Source organism: Bos indicus x Bos taurus, chromosome 5 (genome assembly GCF_003369695.1).
Source record: "Bos indicus x Bos taurus breed Angus x Brahman F1 hybrid chromosome 5, Bos_hybrid_MaternalHap_v2.0, whole genome shotgun sequence".
Taxonomy (NCBI): Eukaryota; Metazoa; Chordata; class Mammalia; order Artiodactyla; family Bovidae; genus Bos; species Bos indicus x Bos taurus.
Window position 1 is genome coordinate 3,628,405 of NC_040080.1, and position 21,104 is coordinate 3,649,508.

A 21,104-nucleotide genomic window follows, 5' to 3' on the forward strand; every position below is an offset into this window, starting at 1 on the left:
CACCACTCCTTTTTATTTGCAAATCCCTTTGTGTATGTGTGTGTGCGTGCACGTGTGTGTATGTGTGTGTGTGTGTGTGTGTGTGTGCTCAGTTATGTCCAACTCCTTGTGGCCCCATAGACTACACACTCCCAGCCTCCACTGCCCGTGGAATTTTCCAGTCAAGAATACTGGAGTGGGTTGCCATTGCCTCCTCCAGGGGATCTTCTCCATCTAGGGACCAAACCCCCATCTCTTGCGTCTCCCGCATTGGCAGGTAGATTCTTTTTTTTTTTTTTTTTTTGGCAGGTAGATTCTTAACCACTGTGCCACCTGGGAAGTGCCACAAATCTCTTTAAATAAAGCAAAGTAAAAGCAGTCAGATGGGAACTATATCCAATCTCCTGTGATAAACCATGATGGAAAAGAATATGAAAAAGAACATATATATATATGTATAACTGAGTCGCTCTGCTGTACGGCAGAAATCAACACAACACTGTAAACCAACTCTACTGCAATAAAAATTTTTAAAAAATTAAAAGCCAAGCGATGAGTGTGGCATCTGAACCAGAAGACAAATCTCTGCAATGCTTTCTCTAATTTCTCCTGTGTGTATCTTATCTTCACAGTTGGAGAGCCAACAGGACCCTTGCCCTGTTAAATAATAGCACATGTCCCAACTGACAAAGATTTAGAACACAACTCTTTCCTTCTGAGTCAATTTTTTGGAATCAGAACGCATGATCTTGCAGAAAGAAAGAGCATTTTATTTAATTAGCTGCTCAGGCCACCTCATAGAAACTCTATTTCATGCTTAATATACCCCAAATCTGGGCTTCCCAGGTGGCGCTAGTGGTAAAGAACTCTTCTGCTAATGCAGGAGATGTAAGAGAAGGGATTCAATCCCTGGGTTGGGAAGATCCCCTGGAGGAGGAAACGGCAATCCACTCCAGTATTCTTGCCTTGAGAATCCCAAGGACAGATGAGCCTGGAGAGCTGCAGCCCATAGAGTCACAAAGAGTCAGACACGACTGAAGCAACTTAGCACCCATACCTCAGATCTAGTGATAATTATTAACAGAGTAATTTGAACGGCAGCTGCCACCTTTATAATACCTATGCCGTGGGAGCCACGTGTGGGAGTCCAGCAGGCGTGCAGGAGCACGCCCGTCTAGTGCAGATGGAAGGAGGGGTTCTGGCCATCTGGGTGTGAGGGAAGTTGCAAAATGCCAAGGGGAAATCCTCCAGCAGGGGCAGGTAGGCCCTAAGTGCCTTCTAAGTGCCCCCCACTAGTTCCCACCCACATCTGAGCACTGTAAAAGAAATCGACAAATACTCGCTGAATTCAATTCTGTTCACGTTTTAGTGGCTCAGGGCACAGGCACAGGCCTCCGTCAGCATCCTCAAGGATGGTCCCAGGCCCCTTGGGGGCACCAAAACCTGCCCACCAAGCTCAGGTCCCTTAAATGGTGTAGCATCTGCATACAACCTACACACATCCTTCATAGGCTTTCAGTCACCTGGAGATTACTTCCAATACCTAATACTACATGCATGCAATGTAAATAGTTGCGGATACAATGTATAGCTATTGGCAGGTGGCAAATTCAAGTCTTGGTTTTTGGAACTTTCTGGAATTTTACACCCTCGAATATTTTCGCTCCATGGTTGGTTGAATCTGGGGACACAGAATCTGGATGTCGAGGTCCTACTCAGGATACAGGGCGAGCTGGGCAGAACTGACGGGCACACTGCCCGTCTCATCAAGTCAGACTCAGTGGAAGAAGACTTCCTTCAGCCTGCATTTCCAGAGACGCTCCGAGGATGAGCAACAACTGTTGTCAGGGTCTGGGGATACCAGAGGAAGGACAGATGCAACATACATCACCATCAAAACCTGAGCGCGTGGACTTCCCTGGTGGCCCAGTGGTTAAGACTCCGTGCTCTCAATGCAGGGGGCCCAGGTCTGACCCCTGGTTGGGCAACTGCTAAGCCCACGTGCCGTAACTCCTGACACACCTAAGAGTGTGCTTCGCAAGAGAAGCCACCGGAAGGAGAAGCCCCCGCGCTCTGCAGCTAGAGAAAAGCCTTCACAGCAACTAAGACCCAGCTCAGCCAGGGATGAATACATAAACAGACATTTTTAAAAAGAATAAGAAAAGCAAAGAAAAAATTGCTTTAATAAAAGTGTATATGCAGGGTGGGCGATGTGCTTCTTTCCAAAAGCCTTTGAAAAATCATCCAATGGTCAGAGCCAAAATAACAGGTACCAGATCCGGGCAGGTGGCACCGGCGTGCTCCTTTAGACCCCGACTGGGCGAGACTGACTTCTTACCTGCCACAAAGAATCTTCACCCGCACTTCTTTGCCACCTCTTATGAGCCTCCCAACCCTTCAAAGAGGTGGAGCAGAGCGAAAAGCCATTTTGTGATGAAAAGTCAGCATCTAGAGAGGGGGACAGAGGTCCCCTGGCCCAGCGGGCGGCCCTGAAGGGACAAAAATCAAACCTCGAGATGACCTAAACACCTCCTCCACTCTGTCAGACTGCTTCTCCGATGCGACCGCAAAACAAACGCAGCTCAGCTACCAAAGTAACTATATACTAGGCCGGGCTTAGTAAGGAGCAAACGCTCCATCTTTTGAGGTGCATAAACCCCTCCCCGATACTGCTACGAGAAGATGCTAGTTAAATGTTCTAGAAGCAAAGAATGAACACCGCTCCACACAGCAAGCCAACCAGACTGGGTGAGGTCTGTTCCCCACCGGACAGGTCACTGCAGGTAAGTGACAGAAACACTGGGAAGAAGAAACAAGTTCTGTCAAATCTGGCCCACGGGGACATCAAGGGCTTTCCCTGTTTGGTTCTTAACCCTAAAACTATCTTCACACCAAGTCGGAAATTACAATTCTTTGCCTAATTTTCCCCAACCACATGGCCTTAGAAGTGAGCTAGCCTGTTCTATGTAACTCCTCAGGCAGAAGCAGCAGACACAGCACACGTCTATCCTGCAAACAGAAACTGTGGCATTACTTGAGGCGTCTGTGAAGCCCCTACCAAGCCACCAAAACCAGAATAAAAACAGAGGCCCTCAAATTCCCAAAAAGCCACATCCTCTAACTGCAGTGCAACAGAATTAGTGCAAACATTCACCCCCAACGCCGGTCACTTGGAAGTTAAGACACTCTGCCGCTAAGGACATATTCATTCACACACAGACTGAAAGAGGAAATAGAGAAATGTGGCATGTTTAAAATATGTTTACAGTAAGCAAAGAAATGTTTTAATAGAAGTTTTTAAAGATGATTACTTAATCCTTATAAAAACAGATGCTCACAGACAACACATCAAAAAAAAAAAAAGCACTGGTTAACAGTCATTTATCACATATCATAACATATGATTTATTATATCATATATAATCATAAACACAAGGTGTATGGCAAAAATAGATTCCCTTTCTGCACCTCAATTTCATCTCCTTTCAGCTCCTTTTTTATATTCTGGTATAAAAATCAGCTTCATGAGCAGATTCACAGTTGCCTTCCCCAATACTAAACACAATATCCCAGGGCAGCTAAAAACTCAGGAAATATTTATAGAATATATGAATTTTAAAATGTACATCTATTAAAGAATCAGCTTAATAATTATTCTATCTAAGCATGATGAAATATATGATATAGACACAAACACATTTATTCACATGAAAAGATTTTCCATAACCCAATGCTTAATAAAGCAGCTTATAAAATAGTTTCTATAGAAGAAACACATTTTTTTTTTTCTCCTCTCTCTCATGCTCTCTCCCACATACACAGACTATGTTTAAAAATCTGGGTACAAGTTGGACAAACGTGAACTAGTAACAACACTTGCTTTATGATTATGAAATAATCACACGTCCAAGATGGGAGAAGAGGGAAAACGTTGCTTTCTGTGGTCAATTAATTTGCTGTTGCTTCCAAGTTGTGTAGAAGTTTGTCAAGCTCCCTGCCTGGTCCCTCAGTGACCAGTGAACCACTCAGCCTGAACCATCTCCTCCAGGGTATCACTGTCCTGGCTGATGGCACTTCTAGACCTGGCCTACCAGCTTGGCAAGCATCTGCTTGATATTAAAATTGGAATTAAAACAGCTAAGTCGTGGCACGGCTCCTGACTTGTCGGCGTCTGTAACTTAAGTGTCTGTTAAGTGAAAACATTTCTCACAGTCATATTATCTAGTTTTAAATTATGTGGAACCAGCCTGCCATAAAGAAAGGAAGTTCCTGAAGAACACTGACACGATCAAGTTTTCAGGACTTAAAAGAACTTACCCACATTTATCTTACTTTCAAAGAAATGAAAATAGACCTAACTGCGGCATCGGCAAGGTAGTACTTAACCCTCAAATTGCTAGTCTGTAGGGCAATGGAAGTAAAGACTTCAATATTTCAGTCCGGAAAAAAATGAGTAAATCAAACCTCCTATTTACCTGTGATGACAACGTCTTGGTTCTGGGCTGCTCCGGCCACAGACTGTTACTTTCCAGAGGAGGCAGGGCCCTCCTCCTCCGGCCTTGGCGGCAAGAAGGTAAAGGAGGAAACGATCTGTGCTCTGGTTCTGCCAAACTCTCCACCACCTTGAAAGAGGAAAGTCACCGTGACCCTGCGTCTTCAACCGCTACGGTGTGGCAGGGTCGTCCCAGGAAAGCCCAGCCCCGCCTCCCTGCCCCACGCACCCCTTCCCAAGCAGCCTGGGGGAGGAGGGGACTCCCGAGTTTGGGGAGGGGCCGCAGGGACTAGGGGTGGGCAGGCGGCCGCGAACGGCCCAGGGCGCTCCGCGAAGTCCAAGGCAGTATACAAGCCCGGACTTTTCTTAGAAAGAATCTTGACGTTTGCGGCGCAGCCACCAGCCTTTAAACTTCAAAAGGCAGGAGAGCACGGGTGTGCCGTTGTTCCCGGTTAGACTGCGGAGCGCGTAGGGGCAGAAGCAGCCCTCCGGACTTCCGCCAGGACCGCGGCGCGCAGCCGGGGACCCGGGGAGACCCGGGCGCGGGCGCCCAGCGTCAGACCCGCGGGCCCCGGGCTGGGAGGGCCGTCCCGCGGCGGAGGCTGCCCTGGGCTCGGCCTGTCCGGGTCTCCCGAGGGCGCTTAGGCGCAAAGTGGGCGCAGTTCCGCAAAGCTGAACTAACCCGCGCTTGTCTCTCTCATCCGAGCGTCTAAGCCCGGCGCACGAGGGTCAGTCTGCCGGACCTCGGGCCACCTGGCCTAGGGGATCCTCGGAGGTCTCGGGAACGTCCCCAGTCGGGGACAACCAAACTCGACCATGCAGAAGGAAGGGCGAGCCTGATGCCCCCGCCTGGTGGGCCTTCTCTCCGGAGTGGGGGCAACTTGAGCACCTAGCGTCTCTGAGGTACCAGACCTCGACCCCTGCCCAGGCCCCAGTCCCAACCGACAGCTGCGGACGCCGGGGCTCCAGGCAGGCCCCGGGCGCTCGGAGGGAGGCCGACCAAGGGGAGGGCCCCTGGGCCCCGGGATCCCCAGTACTAGCCAGCAGCGAGCGCCCTCACCCCGCGCCCCGGGGCCCCGCGCATGCGCCACCCGGCCCCTCCCCGTCCGCCGCCGCTCTCGGGAGGGAGCCCGGCCCCCGGACCCCCGCGCGCGCCCGCCCGCCCGCCGCCTGGCACCTGGGGCCGCGCGGTCCGCCGCCTGCCGGTCCGCCGGGCGAGCACGCCGAGGGAGGCGGCGCCGGGCAGGGCGCTAGCGGCCGCCTCCGCCCCTGCCGCCCGCTGCCCCCGCCATGGGGCCGTCGCGTCCCCTGCCCCTGCCCGGCGCCGCCTCCAGGCTCCCGTGCCAGCCGCGCCCCCGCGGCACGCGCCGCCCCTCTGCCCGCCGCCCCAGGCCGGGCCGCTCGCGCAGGGGGCCCCTCCAGGAAGCCCCGCCCCCGGCCCCACCCCGCGCGGGGACACAGCCCCCGGACGGCGGGGCCCGATTGGCTGCCCGCGGGGTCGGGGGTGGGACCGCTCTCGGCGCGGGGGCGCCCACCTCCTGTCCCACTGCAGCGGCGCCAGCGGGGAAACTGAGGCCGGGGCGGGGGTGCGCGGAGGTTCAAGGTCACCCGGGTGGGCGCAGCGCCCGTGAGAGTACTCCGCGCGTGACTGGACCTGGGCGCGCGTCCGGCCCCGCTCACTGGGGGAGGGCCGAAGTCTAGGAGGGGCGGGCGCGAGACTGCCGGCCGGGTGGGGGTTCCCGCCCGCGGCCCGGCCACGCTGGCGAGGCCCCGCCTCCCCTCCGGGAGCCCAGCTCTGCCCGGGCCGCGCGAGGAGCTTGGTCTAGACCCGGGACCAAGGCGCGTGGTGCCCTCGAGTCTAGGGAGAGCGCAGGGCCAAGGACAGGCGGGGAAAGACCTTGTCCCGGGGACCCCTGATTGCAGAGGCAGGGGAACGGGAACGCTGGTTGGGAGGGCGCGTCAACAGGTGGCGGAGTTGCCGGGGGCGGCGGACGGGGGACGGAGACGAGCGAAGGGCACCGGGCCCAGACGCCCGGAGGCGCTGTCGACTCTGACCAGCCGCCCCCCACCGCCCCCCGGCCCCGGCCCCCGGCTGTCCAATGAGCCTGCCCTCCCCCAGTGAATGGGGGGAGAGGGGCTGACTCTGTGCCCAGCCGAGGAGCTGGGCTTCTGCCAGCGCAGGAGGGGAGGTCGCGGCCCGGGAGCCAATGGTGAGCAGCAAGAGCGCGAGCTGCAAAGCGGCTTTGTTTGCGCGGTGACGCCCGAGCTCCCCGCGCCGAAGGCACAAAGCCCCAGGTGCCAGCGCATCGGGACGCTCCTCCTTTGGGAACGAAATGTGTGCTATGTGGGCCCTGCTCCTTGCCCTCCCGCGACTCGGTCCACTGTTCTATTTGTGGCGGCGAGCGCCCAGAAGGACCTACTGGGGCGGGAAACAGCTCCAAGCAAATTCCCGCATGACACACAGACGCTGGAGACCCGGGGAACGCGGCCCCTTATACGGATGTCTTAGGCTCACCCTTGTTGATTGGCTGCATACCTGTGGCGAACTTTGCCCCACCCAACAGACACCCTCAACACCTTGGCACTAACACACTGGACAAGCCCAACTTTTATTGCACATGCTATATAGCGAAGGGCAGTTTTTGTATTACGTTTCAGAGTTTACCAAGTGATCCGTGTACATTACATCCTGGATATCTCACAGGTTGAGCAGGCAACAGTATTGTTTATTTATGGAGCTAGAGGGCCCATAACTGGGTTTCTGTCCTCATGAGGGCATCCAAGCTCGGAGAGGTCACCTGACATACCACAGATCAAGAACCCAAGAGTTGGAATAGAAGGGCAGCGACTTCTCTCCCCAGACACACCCGTGATTGTCTGCTGTAAACCCAGTTAAACCAGGCAGTTAGAGAGACCTGGTAAAAACTGTTTTGAATAAGGGCGAAGGAAGCTGCCTAGGGGTCAACAGAGTCATGTGTACACCCACAGACATACAGAAATGATGTTCTTGGGGCTTCCAAGATTTTAGGGAGAGAAAGCTTGCTTTCCATGCATGTAATGTAATCAAAGCTTTCACATTTGAACAAATGCTCTCAGCCAGTCCCTTGCCTCCCCTTCCCTAGGAAAAAGTAGAAGGATGCTCAGGACTTTCCTCGTGGGAGTAGTCATGCGAGGTTTCCATACACGCAGCCCCCAGGGGACCGTAGGTTCCTGTTTACCTTGAGCAGACTTCTGTTAGCCATGAAAACCCGTCACAGCCAGAATAGGAGGTCCTGTCACAAAGGACGTCCCTCTCCCAGCCCCCAGCTCCTGGAAGTCTCTCCCACCACCCCCACCCCCGACTTCTGTGTGATGACAAAGCTTGAGCAACACAACAACACAGACAGCCTCCTACACTGGGACAGAGCAGCACCTTGTAGCTTGAGGGACACGTCAGTGCTCCTAAACACGCCTCCAAGCATTGCCTCCGCTCCTCTCTGCAGCCTTGGTGAATACCAGGGGCAGTGTGGGTTGTGTGTGTCTTCGTTCATAGCTTCCATTTCTTTGGTGCTGATGCTCTTTCAGATCCTGTTTCACATTTTCTAATCTTGGAGACATTTGGAGAAATAATTATTCTTGTGCCCACATTACAACAGGGGGACTGCGGCACACACACACCCCCCGCCAGGTCATACTGACCAGTTGCAGAGCCCAACATAGGAAGCCTGTCTGTGGTGCCCACACCTGGATGGACCTAATCCTACAGGGGCAGACAATGGTTTCCCATGGCCTCAGGGGAGAAGTCAGGAAGCTGGGGACGTTCAGAGGACAGGAAGGGAGTTGCTGGCCAAGGCTCCCATCACCAGATACCAGGTGGCAGGTTCGACCCTGGATGTGTAAGCAGGTGAGGTCACCACCTGTGTTCAGAAACTGGCCCTGACCCCTGCAGGGCTGAGGCATCTGCTGTGGGTTGTGTCCAGGCCCCAGACAGAAGTCTATCTCTTTGCCGTGCAGTTGAGCTAAGCCCTTTTCCGGGAACTGTCCAAGCCTCTGCGGGTCACTTGCTTGCCCTTTGATGATGTGCAAAGCCTCCCAGTGAGACGGAGTTTGTGCTTCTGGGGTGTCATCAACCAGGACGGTGGCCTCTGATCTCCTGGACGCGTGACCTCTGGTGAGATAGTGGAAGTCAGCAGGGGCAAGGGACACGGGCTGAGAAACTGCAAGTTCACTGTTGGCTGGTTCGGAGCTGCCCTGTGGTCCAGACTGGACCTCAGCGGGGACCAACCCTGAGCGTGCGCATGGCTGCTCTCCTAGTAGTGATGGCGAAACCTCAGGGGTCCAGGTGACCAAGTCTTGTCAACCCGAAGGCTGGAACTCACAAAGGTCCCGAAGAACAGCTGGGTTCATCTCATTCTGCAGAAGTGGAGACAAAGGGAGTGACAGCCCTTGGCCGAGGTCTTCGAGAATGAGCGAGAACCTGGCTCTCCGAGTCCAAACCCACTCTACCATGGGTGCAGAAGAGGGCCTCGAGTAACCCCAAGGTGCAGCTGCCTGGTCCCCAAGCCCGTGCTCTCCTGGCCCAACGCCCCGGCTGTCTCTGGCGGGCCCAGGAGCCGACTGTGAAGGACCAGTCTGGGCCCAGAGCATCAGTGAGGCCACAGCACACCACAAGCTTGTGGCTGGAGAAAGAGGCCATGTTCAAGGGGAGAGTGGACAGGGCACGGACCAGGCGGAGGTAGGCAGTGACCTGTGACCTGGTGGGGAGGGGGAGGTCGGCTTGACTCCATCACATCCGTAACAAATTGCAAATGATACATGTTAACCAGTTGTTATCATGGAAGTGGCGGTGGGGTGGGTGGGGTGGGGTGGGGTGGGTGGTGGGTACAGCCCTGCACCCGCTTGAGGTCGGCAGGGTCTGGAACCTTCTGCAGGTCCAAAAACAGCTTCCATCAAGATACCAGTCCCTTTGATTACTCACCTGTCCCCAGCCAAAGTCCCCAGACTGGCTTTCCTATAGTCTCTGTCTCCAATCTCTGTCTCTGTTGTTCTTGAGAACCCCAAGGCAGCCTTCCCACAGCCATGCTCCTCCAGCCCCCACCATCCTTCCCTAGAGTCAGATTCCCTCATCATCACGGACTACTCCGTCCCAGGTGGCTTAAGCTCCTTGGGACGGGCTGGGTCACAGATATCGTTTGCTGGGTTCCGAGCTTGGGCTTGGAGCTTCAAAGTGATCCAGAAGGAGAGAATCTCACACTAAAGTATGATGGATAGATGCTGTATGATGTATAAAGCAGCATCTATATAAAGCACAGTACATCATGTACATCATCATACATATAAAGCACAGTAAAAAAATAATAAAATGTATACAGAAAGCTGAGTGCCAAAGAATTGATACTTCTGAACTGTGGTGTTGGAGAAGACCCTTGAGAGTCCCTTGGACTGCAAGGAGATCCAACCAGTCCATTCTAAAGGAGATCAGTCCTGAATATTCATTGGAAGGACTGATGCTGAAGCTGAAACTCCAATACTTTGGCCATCTGATGTGAAGAACTAACTCACTGGAAAAGACCCTGATGCCGGGAAAGACTGAAGGCAGGAGAAGGGGACGACAGAGGATGAGATGTTGGGTGGCATCACCAACTCAATGGACATGAGTTTGAGTAAACTCCGGGAGTTGGTGATGGACAGGGAGGCCTGGCGTGCTGCAGTCCGTGGGGTTGCAAAGAGTCGGACACGACTGAGAGACTGAACTGAACTGATAGATGCTATGCCATGAGTGCATGCTCAGTCGTGTCCAACTCTTTGCAACACTAAAGACTGTAGCCCTCCAGGCTCCTCTGTCCATGGGATTTCCCAGGCAAGAATACTGGAGTGGGATACCATTTCCTTCTCCAGGGAATCTTCCTGACCCAGGGATCAAACTCGCAGCTCCTGCATTGGCGGGCAGATTCTCTCCCACTCAGCCACCTGGGAGGCCTGATGTATGGATAAATTTGGTCAGTAAAGGACATTCTGCCTGCTGGGGTTCTCAGTTATCTGACCCGGGGAGGGGGGTCCTGAGTGTGAAGTGCACTGTTGTAGGTGGGCGAAGTCTGGGGGGAGGGCGTGCAGAGATAAGACAGGTGTGTTGACCCACAAATGCAAAATAGATTCACATGTATGTGGGGATCACCGCCTCTCTCTAGGGCACCCCCAATTCCCTCATGAAATTAACAGACAGAACCTGGGATTTGGAGTCAAACAGATCTGGATTCAAAACCTTGCTCTGCCTTTTTCTCATACCATAATCCTAGACAAATGGCTTGAACTCCTATCTGAACTTTTTCCTCGAGAAAATGAGGTGGCAATGCCAAGCTCCAGGTGTCCTGGGGTGAGAATTAGGAAGGAGGGTAGAGGAAGTGCAGGGACAGGGCCTGATAGGTGGGTCACTTTTGGGACCTGGCGACCACCTGCCTGAGGGCTCTGCCAAGGGCCACCTCCTCCAGGAAGCCTGCCTGGCACCCATCCCACCTGCAGAGCCGCCCTCTTCTCTGTGCCACCACCGCCCGCATGGCTCTCGCCTAGGTCAGCGCTGTCTTGACCGTGCCTCTCCCCTTCCTGCCTCGCCACTCAGAACGGCCGACACGATCGAGTCCTTGGAACTTTCTGACACCAGGCGAAGTACCTGCTCCTTGCTCCCTCTCGTGATCCTCAAATCTATGCTGGTACCTGCCTTTAGGGCTTTCTGGTGCCTCAGCCATAAAGAATCCTCCTGCCATGCAAGAGATGCAAGAGACTCTAGTTCGATCCCTGGGTTGGGAAGATCCCCTGGAGGAGGAAATGGCAACCCACTCCAGTATTCTTGCCTGAAAAGTCCCATGGACAGAGGAGCCTGGTGGACTACAGCCCCTGGGGTCGCTGCGACTGAACACACACCACCTTTCACAGAAGAGTTCTGCCGGCCGGTCAAGGCAGCGTGACCTCCAGCTGAGCGGCCTGCAGGTTCCCAGCCTGGCTGCCAGCTGCCCTCACCCAGGTCTTCATCTCTGAGTGCACAGGGCCTGGAACCCACCCCACCAGCCCCCATAATGTGCCAGGGAGTGGCCAGCATGTCCAGGCCTCGGAGTTCACTAACATGATCGAGTGGCCCGTGGGCCCCAGTCCCCTAAGGGGACAGCCCGTGTTTAACAACATGTCCCCAGTCTGTGGCTAAATGGACAAAAGAGCCTTTGGCGAGTCTTCTGTAGAGCTAGTTGACCTAAAGAGGGGTCCTCTTTGTCCCTGGGTGTGTCCTTGACACTGCCCTGGTTTTTTGTCGAAAATGCCTTTTCTTACTAAAAAGGTGCTGATAACCGACCATAGCTGTGTTTTGACTTGGCGGCCCCACGGCCGTCCCCCAAACCGGGTACAACGTGGGTCTGTGAGCCCGAGGTCCGCCGGTGTGCTCTGTTCACCGATAAACGCACAGCATGCTGCGAAGGCCTCCTGGCCCCTGTCCTCTGGCCCAGCTCTCTCCTCCAGACTGCCTTCTGATGCTTATTTTCCCATCAACACTTCGGCTTGTGTTGAGACTTGCAGCCGGGAATATAAAATCCTACACAAGGGCCTGATTTTGATCTCTGACATGTGGGCGGCGCCCTCGGGAGCCTGCCGGCATCACACTCACTCGGGGCCCCAGCTCACCTGTCACCTGCTACCCTCGGGTGGGGCCAGGCCTGGGGAAGAGCGCTCCCTCTGCCTGGGAGCCTGAGGTGTGCAGGGCCCGACTTTCATGGGAGGCAGGAGGGAAACTAAGATCTACACTCTGGAACACTCTAGAAGGAGCCAGGGGCCTGCCGCAGACAGCGTGGGACCGGCCTCCTGGCAGATGGGGCCCTTCGGTGGCTGGCAGGAGAGACACTGGGGGCTGTAGACCCATTGTTTCTTTTCTCTAAGTTGAAGTACGTTAGATTAAACCAACTTTCTGGGCAAGCGTTAGTGCTAAGTTTAGTTTCAAAATGGTCCCTCCCCGCAGGGAGATCTAGGGATCGCTAAGTACATGCCAAGGACTGAGATGGCCCCTTCCAAGAGTGATGCCAGCTTCACCACCCAGGGACCCCAGCCCTGACTTCGTCCAGGAAAGCAAGGCGGGCTGTACCCCCTTGTTCCTGACTCCCCACCTCCAGCTTACAACAGAGAAGAATCCCTCAGTTAGACGCCTCTGATCTTGACTTCTGTCCTTACATGTGCCTCCCCCCACCCCAAGGTCAAGGCCCGGCCTTTCCAGATTGGCAAAGGCCCTCAGGGCAAAATGGCTGCAGAGCCATCGCCCCGTTCCTGCTCCCCGTGTCCCCAGACTTAGCCTCTGGTGGTTCCCTGCTACCTCAGCCACACTTAGAGGCCTGTAACATAATTTTTAAATAACTCCTTTATCCAAAACATTTACTTGCTTCCGGAGAGAGTCAGTGGAAAGAATCTGGCCCACCATTACTAGACACAGAAGCTTAAACCCTGTTTCAGTCCTTGATATTTATTTGTCTTCTGGCTCAGCTGTTAAACAGCTTGAAGACTGCGCCTTGGGCTCACCTGGCACAGGGGAGGCGGTGACTATTCGGGGATCTTGAGCATGTCCCTGAAGGGTGCTGTTGGTCCAAAGGAAAGCTGGTAGGTAACTTCAGGTGCCCGGAGTTCCCTCCTGGCTCGGCTGCCTGGAGAGGGCGTTGGCGAGGTCACCCACCTACCTCTCTGAGCCTCGTACCTGGGAACCACAGGCCTGGGCGCGGTCGGGCTCACGTGCGCTCACTGTTTCCACTGTGCCTACCCCTCCCCTCCCGGGCTCTGTGACCTTGGGCAGCCCGACCAACCGCCCTGCGTCTGTTCCGGACCTGCGTCTGTTCCCAACCGTAAACTGAGAGGCCGGGCTGGCTGATCTCAGACGCCCCCTGCCAGCTTGAGACTCTGCGTCTTGCTTAGGGGGTGTGACTGTGACGTACCCCAGGAGCCAGCTGCCAGGGCCCACGAGGGAAGCGTTTTTTTCCTGCCTCGTTAGGGGAAAAGCAGACACGTGACTCTTCCAGCTGATCTCTTGCGTGAATTGAGATCAGCATCTCGTGCTCTGCTTTGGAAAGGCGTTGGGGACCAGCCTCCCTGGTCTGCGCCCTGGGGGAAATCGGCTGCTTCTTTGGGCTGGAACCTTCCAGGCTAAGGCTGGTCGGCTGAAAGTCCCGCAGCCCTGCTCCTGCAAATGCCCAGCAGGCAGACTGTGCCGAGTCCCGTCCCAAGGCCGCAGCAGGGAGGGGACATGCCCCAGGCTTCTGCTTCCTCTTCCGGGGACTGATCCTCTGCTGCCTGCTGCTTCGGTCTAAAAATATGCTCTGCCTTCTTGTTAGGACCCAGTAGGAGTGATAGACGCTGCCAACGAGAGGAAGAAGTTAGGGGATGGGGCACACTTTGGGAAATTCCCAGGACGGCAGGAGCCCAGGCTGGGTGCCCCTGGCATCCTCCACTCACGTTAGGGAAACAGAAGGCCGCTGCCCAGAGGGACCCAGGGCTCCCTACCCCGTCGCTCCTGCCCCGATTAGGAAGGGAGCCCCGCTCGGCAGGACCAGAGGTCCACCTGGAAGTTTCTGGACCGGGGGGGTTCCTTCAGGGCAGGACCCTATGGGATCCTTGCTGAGTCTCCTGGGCCCAGGGCCAGGCCCCGAAAGGGAGGCTCAGGCAGCCATGGGGGTGACATGGGGCTGGCCCCCCAAGGGGGCTCTCCCTGTCTCCATCATCCATTTTGTTCAGGGAGCAAAGCCAAGCGGAGAGTCTGAGTGCTAATCCCAGCTCTGCTGGGTGAACTTGGCCAGTTGCCTCACCTCTCAGCTCCTCAGTTTCTTCATGGGGGTGGGATTTAAGGCTGCCCTTGGAGGGTCACTGTCAAGGTCAGCCTGATGAAGGGCGTCCTGGCCCCTGACTCCGCCCCCAACTCTGCTGGCCCCGCCCTTTCCTCCTGGCCCTCAAGTCTCACTCCCCTTACCCTCCAGCGCCAGGCTCCGCCCTGCCTGCACAGCCGCTCCCCAGCCCATATTTCTGCCCTGCTGGCAGCCGGACAGGCCTGGGCACAGCCCTTGGGCCTGATACTTGGGGTCAGCCAAGGTCACACGCCCACCTCTTTCTCTAGCCTCTCTGCTTGCAATCCACCACATCCCCAGTGCTTTTGCTTCTGCAGGGCATCTCCTTTTCCTTCTTCTGTTTTTCCTGGCACCGCCTCTTCCAGGAAGACCTCCCAGATCGCCCCTCTCTGGGCTGTGTTCCTCTGCTGATCTGTCTGTGTTATACTGGTCTCTTTACTAGTCCATCTCCCTCACTAGATTGGAAGCTTCTTGGGGATTAGGATCTTACCTGAGATTATTAATAATAATAATGACAGAAATGATGAACTTTTTTAAAAAGTTCCTTTTAAAAAAGATTGTACATCGTGCATGTTCAGATTTAACAATGCCCAGCTACTTTGTGCTGAAAAATTTCACTAGTGATTGCTTTTTTCATACTGCAGTTATTTTATAGTGAAGTTTATCACGTGTCTTATAATTTCACTTGTTTTTTATGACACATATGATATTGCTTATGTTTGAATAAATGACTTCCTTTTAACATAGTAATTTTTGACTGTGATAAAATATACCTCACATGGGCTTCCCAGGTGGCTCAGCCCATCCAGTATTCTTACCTGGAAAATCCCATGGACAGAGGAGCTTGGCAGTCCATGGGGCTGCAAGAGTGGGACATGACTTAGCAACTAAACACCAAAAGGCATAACACAGGGCTTTCCCTGGTGGTCCAGTGGCTAAGACTCAGAGCTCCCAGCGCAGGCGGCCCGGGTTCAACCCCTGGTCAGGAAAGTAGATCCCACATGCCGCTACGAAGACCCAGCACAGCCAAATAAATGAGTATTAAAAAATGCATGCGTGACATAAAACGTACCATTTTGAAGCATCTGGTTCACTGGCATTAAGGACAGTCGCTTCGTTTGCTTCCACCACCAGCATCCAGAACTTTCCCATCTTTTGAAACTGAAACTTTGGTCATCCCATGCAACTGCGGCTCCCCACTTCTTGTTCCGGGTGTTTAGTTGCTGTTAAGGAGATTTGGGGAACACCTAGTGAAATCAGAATGAGGTCTGTCCCACAGATAGTGTTGACTTCCTGATTTTAATCTTTGTACGGTGCTTGTGTAAGATAGTGATTTTTAAACATTTTGGTTTTATGATTCCTTCATCCTCTTAAAAGCTATTGAGAACTCCAAAACATTTTGTCTCTGAGGGCTATATTTGTTAGTATTTCTGGTGTTAGAAAATGCAACTGAAAAAAACTTTAAGTATTTATTAATTCATATAAAAATAACAATAATAAGCCCTTCGTATCTTAACATATAGAACACTTTTATGAAAATGATTATAATTTTCAAAGCCTTACCCCCAAATTTTGAAAAACATTTTTTCAAATCTTCTTAATGTCTGGTTTAATAGAAGGTAGCTGGATTCTCGTGTCTGCTTTGTCCTCTTTGTGTTTTCGGATGATTCCTAGTTTTGAAAAATTAACTTTAAGTATAGTTGATTTATATTGTTGTGTTAATTTCTGTTGCACAGCAAGATGATTGAGTTACATATACACACACATTCCTTTTATCACTCTTTGCCATATGGTTTATCACAAAGTATTGAATATAGTTCCCTGTGCTCCATGGCAGGACCTCGCTGCTCATCCTCACGTCTGCTTCTGCAGTCTCTTGCAATCTGTCGTTTTTGTCGACCTCAGTGAAGAAAATCTAGCAGGTGGAAGAAGGAGTGCAATTTAATAGTCATTGTGGATATTCTTTGCCACTGCCCCCAGAATTCAACAAACGGATGTTTCCCTTTCTCTCCTTTTTTTGATGTAACGCTTTATTGCAGTATAATTCACATGCCATAAAATTCACGCTCCTAAAGGCTCATGGTTTTAGGGCCTCCTCGCTCCCGGCTCTTCCGGGACGAGAAGGCATTTGAAGGAGTGCGCTCAGCCCAGGGGAAATCAGGCCCTCCCCACCACACACACACCTGAGGGAAGACAGCACGGAGGGGCGCTGCCAGGAAGGCAGGGGCGTCTGGGAGCATCCTCCAGACCCGCAGACAGGCTGCCTCTGAGTCCTTCTCCCCTCCCGCCGGAGGCCACACGGGACGAGGAGTTTCAGCAGCTTTGACCCTGACCATGGAAGAGAAAGCCTCCCCATTCCTGGCATGGTAGGGCTGATTTTGGGTCCACTAGGAGGGGGATAGACAAAGCCTCTAAGAAAAGAGGGAAGAATTCATGAACTGCCGTTAAGTGAGATGAGAGAAGGCCGTGGAGGTCAAGAGCCCAGCCATCATACGAGCCTCCTGTGGCCGCTGAAACAAGTGACCACGAGAGTAATGGCTGAAAAACCACCAGGGGGCTCCCAGGAGGCCTAGTGGTTGAGGTTCTGTGCTCCCAATGCAGGGGGCCTGGGCTCGATCCCTGGTCAGGGAGCCAGAGCCTACACACCGCAGTGAAGACCTGGCACAGCCAAATAAATCGAAATGAATAAAGCAACCCAAGTCTCTTCTCTTGCAGGTCCTGAAGTCAGAGTCTCATGTGGGTCTCACGGTGCTCAGGACAGGTGTGGGCAGGGCTCCGCTTCCCCTGGAGGCTCCAAGAAAGAATCCATCTCCTGGCCTTTGCTGGCTTCCAGAGGCGCCCACGTGCCTTGGCACATGGGCCCTTTTCCCACGTCCAAGCCAGCAGCTCAGCATCTCCTGATCTCTCTCTGACTCTGACCTCTTCCTTCCTCTCCTGACCCTTGTGATGACGTTGGACCTTCGGGGGAAATCGAGGACCATCTCCCCTTCTCAAGATTCTTAACTAATCCCGTCTGCAAAGGCCCTTTTACCATAGAAGGCAGCTATTGGGACTTCCCTGGTGGCCCAGTGACTAAGACTCTGCACTCCCGGTGCAGGGGGGCCCAGGTCCGAGTCCCTGGTCAGGGAACTAGAGCCCACATGCCTCATCTGAGCGTTCGCATGCTACGACTGAAGATCCCTCGTGAGGCATCTAAGACACGGGGCAGCTGAATACGTGAAAAAAAACATTTAAGAAAACGGAGGAAGACGTTCACAGGTTCCGGGTATCAGGACGTGACCATCCTAGAGGGGCGTTACTGTGTCCCCACGGGGCTCGAGAGCGTGGCCACTGGAGCAGACAGGCTCCGGGGCCTCAGACAAGTCATTTCACCTCTGCGTGCTTCAGTTTCCACATCTGTAGAGAGAAGACAGTGACAGCCCTACCCCGTTAGGCCCACCGCTATTTCCACAAGCCCTTCTGGCAGATGCAGAGGGCTGTGGGCAGTGGCCATGTTTCCAGAACCTTCCGTGGCCATGGCCCAGGTAACTGGGGAGGGGCTGCTCACTGAGCTCACTGAGCTCGCTGCTCACTGAGCTCACCATCCGTCTGTCCCTCGCCCCCTCCAAGGGCAGTTCCGGTGGCACCCACACACACACACTCGAAAGCCCCCCAGACACGCCTGGGAGGGGCCCCTGGGAGGGCAGGGAGGCCGGTGGTGGCGGCCGCCACAGCCACACACGGCTTTTTCCTGCATTTAACCGGATTACAGGACTTGAGCTTCCTTCCGTGTTAGGTCCTCCCAAGCCCCTGGGAAGTCACGGGCGCTAAGCCTACACTTGTTGGATTGTGAGTCATGCATTGGCCGAGGGGTGGAGAAGAGATGGAATCAGAATTTCGGCCCTGGCCCCCTCAAAGCCTTCATTTTTCTGTGAACGTATAGTGCAGAGGGTACTTATTTCAGAACAATAAAGGGATCATGACCTTGACAGCGAATCCTTCCCCTTGGCTCGGAGGGAGCACAGCCAGCCCTCAGCCCGGGGTGAGAGTCCTCCCCCTGAGCCCCTCCCCGGCTGCCCTTGGAAGTCGGGAGCTGCACAGAGCAATGGAATCCAACCTTGAGCTGAGCGTGTTCTGCCCACAGGGGAGCATCGGGAGCTCCCTGAGCCCAGGACGCCTCCTCCTCACCACCCAGCAGAGGAGAAAGGTGAGGGTGTGCCCACCCCCGGGCTCTGCACAGCTGAGTCACGGGAGGCGTGGAGTCACCTGCCTGCCATCTTGAGCTCACACACATGTGCAAGACCAAGCGCACGTGTGTGTGTGTGCTTGTGTATGGGTGTGCGCACCAGCAGGTTTGCAATTATGTCTGCGTGTGTGTGCATGTGTAACTGTGCACTTTTGCGTGCCACCTGAGTATGTACATGAATACACGTGTGTGCATGCCTGTGCACACACACGAGTACACGCTCGTGCGTGTACGTGTGTGCATCTGGGTGCACAGGTCTCTGTGTGCATGCTTGCCTGTGAGCGTGTGCCTGCGTGGGTGAGCATGGACATGTCTGTGTGCTCACATCTGTGTACAAGTGTGCATCCACTTCTGCGTGTGGGGGCCTGTTTTTGTGTGTTCAAGTCTCTGTGTGCACACACACGTGAGTGTTGCATTTTCTCCCTTGGGTGATTCAGACGGCCGTGGAGATCTGACATAGCAATGAAGGTGGCCGCCAAGACAGATCCAGGGAAAGGCGCGGGCCAGGCCCCGCCCGACGCCTACCCACCGTGGGCTCGGCAAAGCCAAGGGCTCAGGCAGGATGCTCCCAGGGCCGAACTGCCAGCACCTTCGACCAGCTGCGTTGCTTACTTCTCAACCTCGCCCACCTGAGGGCATCTTGCCATGTATTTCAGTTTCAAGCACGATCCGAGGGCCAGCTGCCGCCCATCCTGGGGGAACATCGTCTTCTTTTGGCACGTGCCCACCTGCTCCAGGCCGGCCTCTGGGGACCCCTCCCCAGGCTCTGGGGGGCTGCTATTTAAGACCCCCACAGTCGTATGAACAGGGTTGGTCTCTCAATCATTGGCTTCACGGGGAACAAAGGCAGAATTGTGACGGCTGTGGGAAAGGGCAGCAGTTTTGCAGCACAAAGAATTTATTTTTTCTTTCCCTGATCTGAGCCCTATTGGGGCCCACGGGCTGCCTGGGAATTCGGAAGCAGCTTCTGGGAGAAAGCTGGGCAGGCGGTGTGGGTGGCCGGCTGCTCAGGGTGCCTGCTGGCCCCCCAGTGCCTCCAGGGCGTCTATTCTGCCCCTGGAGTCCCGCCCACGGCCCTCCGGCGTGTTGGGGACACACTTGGGCACTCCTGCCCCTCTCTGATGCCGCAGCCCCTCCAGCCCTCCTCGGCCTGGATTGCACCCAAAGCATGTCTCCCGCTGCTCCCCGCTCTGCCCAGGCCGTCCTCCCCCTCCTCCTAGTGGATCACCTCCCACCCCATCCCCATCCCATCCCCATCCCATCCTGCCATCTGGCTCCACGGACCCCACAGGAGGCAATGCCTCCCGGTCTGTCCCCAACCGGGTCTGCCCCCCAGGTGCCTCGCAGGAACCCCCGAATTGCTCTGAAGTCTGACCCCCTCCATGGTCCCCGTCTTGACCGATGGGGCTACTAGACAGCCAGTCTGTCTGAGCCAGCTGTCGGGGCTGGGCTGCACACCACGTGGACCCCCGCCCCTCCAACCCATCACCAGCTCCAGCCAAGGCTCCTGAGAGCTCTCTCCTATCTCGCCCACCATCCTCCACTTTCCTCACCTCCCCCACCTCCCTCACTCACCCACTAAAACCCTTGAAGTCTCCTTGTGGCCTTCGAGGACCCAAGGGTGCCCCAGGCCCTTTGCAGCCCACCCACACACTTCTTGCCTCCAGGTTCTGCTCCCTCTAGAGGCTCTCTCCCCTGTGAACACCAAGCTTCCCTCCCCAGCCCCACGCGTACCTACCCCTTCCCTTGTCAGGGCTCCTCATCCCTGAAGACTTGGGTTAGTGGTCACGTCATCTCCAGGAAGCCTTCCCAACCCCCAAGCTGGTGAGCGCATGCCTCCCACAGCCCTTGCTCTTGATTCACCCTTGATGGAGGAACCCCCTTCGTGAGGGGGTGGGCTGGGATATGGAGGCATCCCTGCAGCCCAAGTGAGAGGCTGTGTAGGTGGGGGATGTCACCTTGGCACCCGCAGACCTGTACCTGACCTTCCCGATTGGGGCGTGACCTCAGGGATGGCCTGTGAGACAGGGCCCCGTGCCCCCAGTAGGGGCAGGGCCGTGTGAGTGATGGGAGTGGGCAGGGCCAGCAGATGCTTCAAGCCCCATCTCTGTGACCTTGGGTTGACCTTGCCCAGCCTCTGTGTCCTGCCTGCGAACCGGGGACCACAGAAGGGCCTGAGATTAGAGCCAGACCTGCAGGGAGGCCCGGGGCCCTGAACCCACAGAGCTCAGCTGGGCGGTCAGAAGCCTGGCCTGAGGAGGGGTTCCAGGGACAGAGGGAATGTGGGGTCAGGCGATATGGCGGCCACCTGGCGGTCTGCCCTTGGGAAGGTCGCCAGCCTCCCGAGCAGACCGCCCTTCGGAGGCCCCACGGCTCGCCTGGGTCCTGCCTGTGTTCCCAGGCCCTGGGTCACGGCCGGGCTGCCCAACTGCCTTGGGAGCTGACCTGGGCTGACTGTGGCGCTCGGCCAAGCCGTGTCTCTGCATTTAGCACCAGAGCTGAGTCGTTTAAAGCGGGGTGGGGGAGCGGGCACCTCCTGTCCTCTGCCTGCACCGATGGAGGAGACGGGGGG

The 21,104-nt window shown here is 55.1% G+C and overlaps 1 protein-coding gene and 1 long non-coding RNA gene across 4 annotated transcripts in view; both read right to left on the bottom strand.

Annotated features, from left to right (window-relative positions):
- PPARA (peroxisome proliferator activated receptor alpha) overlaps window positions 1-5,753 on the bottom strand; it is a 73,931-nt gene extending 68,178 nt beyond the window's left edge. For 2 of the 3 annotated variants that reach the window (XM_027540496.1, XM_027540499.1), the window contains exons 1-2: window positions 5,649-5,753; window positions 4,455-4,601 (exon numbers count right to left, since the gene is read on the bottom strand). The gene's annotated coding sequence lies outside the window, so the exon portion shown is untranslated. Of the gene's footprint in view, window positions 1-4,454; window positions 4,602-5,153; window positions 5,535-5,648 lie in introns of those variants that run through there. The other variant, XM_027540497.1, reaches the window with a different exon arrangement.
- A 1,301-nt stretch (window positions 5,754-7,054) lies between these two features.
- On the bottom strand, window positions 7,055-13,398 carry LOC113892105. Its single transcript, XR_003510966.1, has 2 exons — window positions 12,998-13,398; window positions 7,055-8,863 (listed from the first exon to the last, which is right to left on the bottom strand). It is a non-coding gene; the product is annotated as an uncharacterized LOC113892105 (long non-coding RNA).
- Between the last annotated feature and the right edge of the window lie 7,706 nt (window positions 13,399-21,104).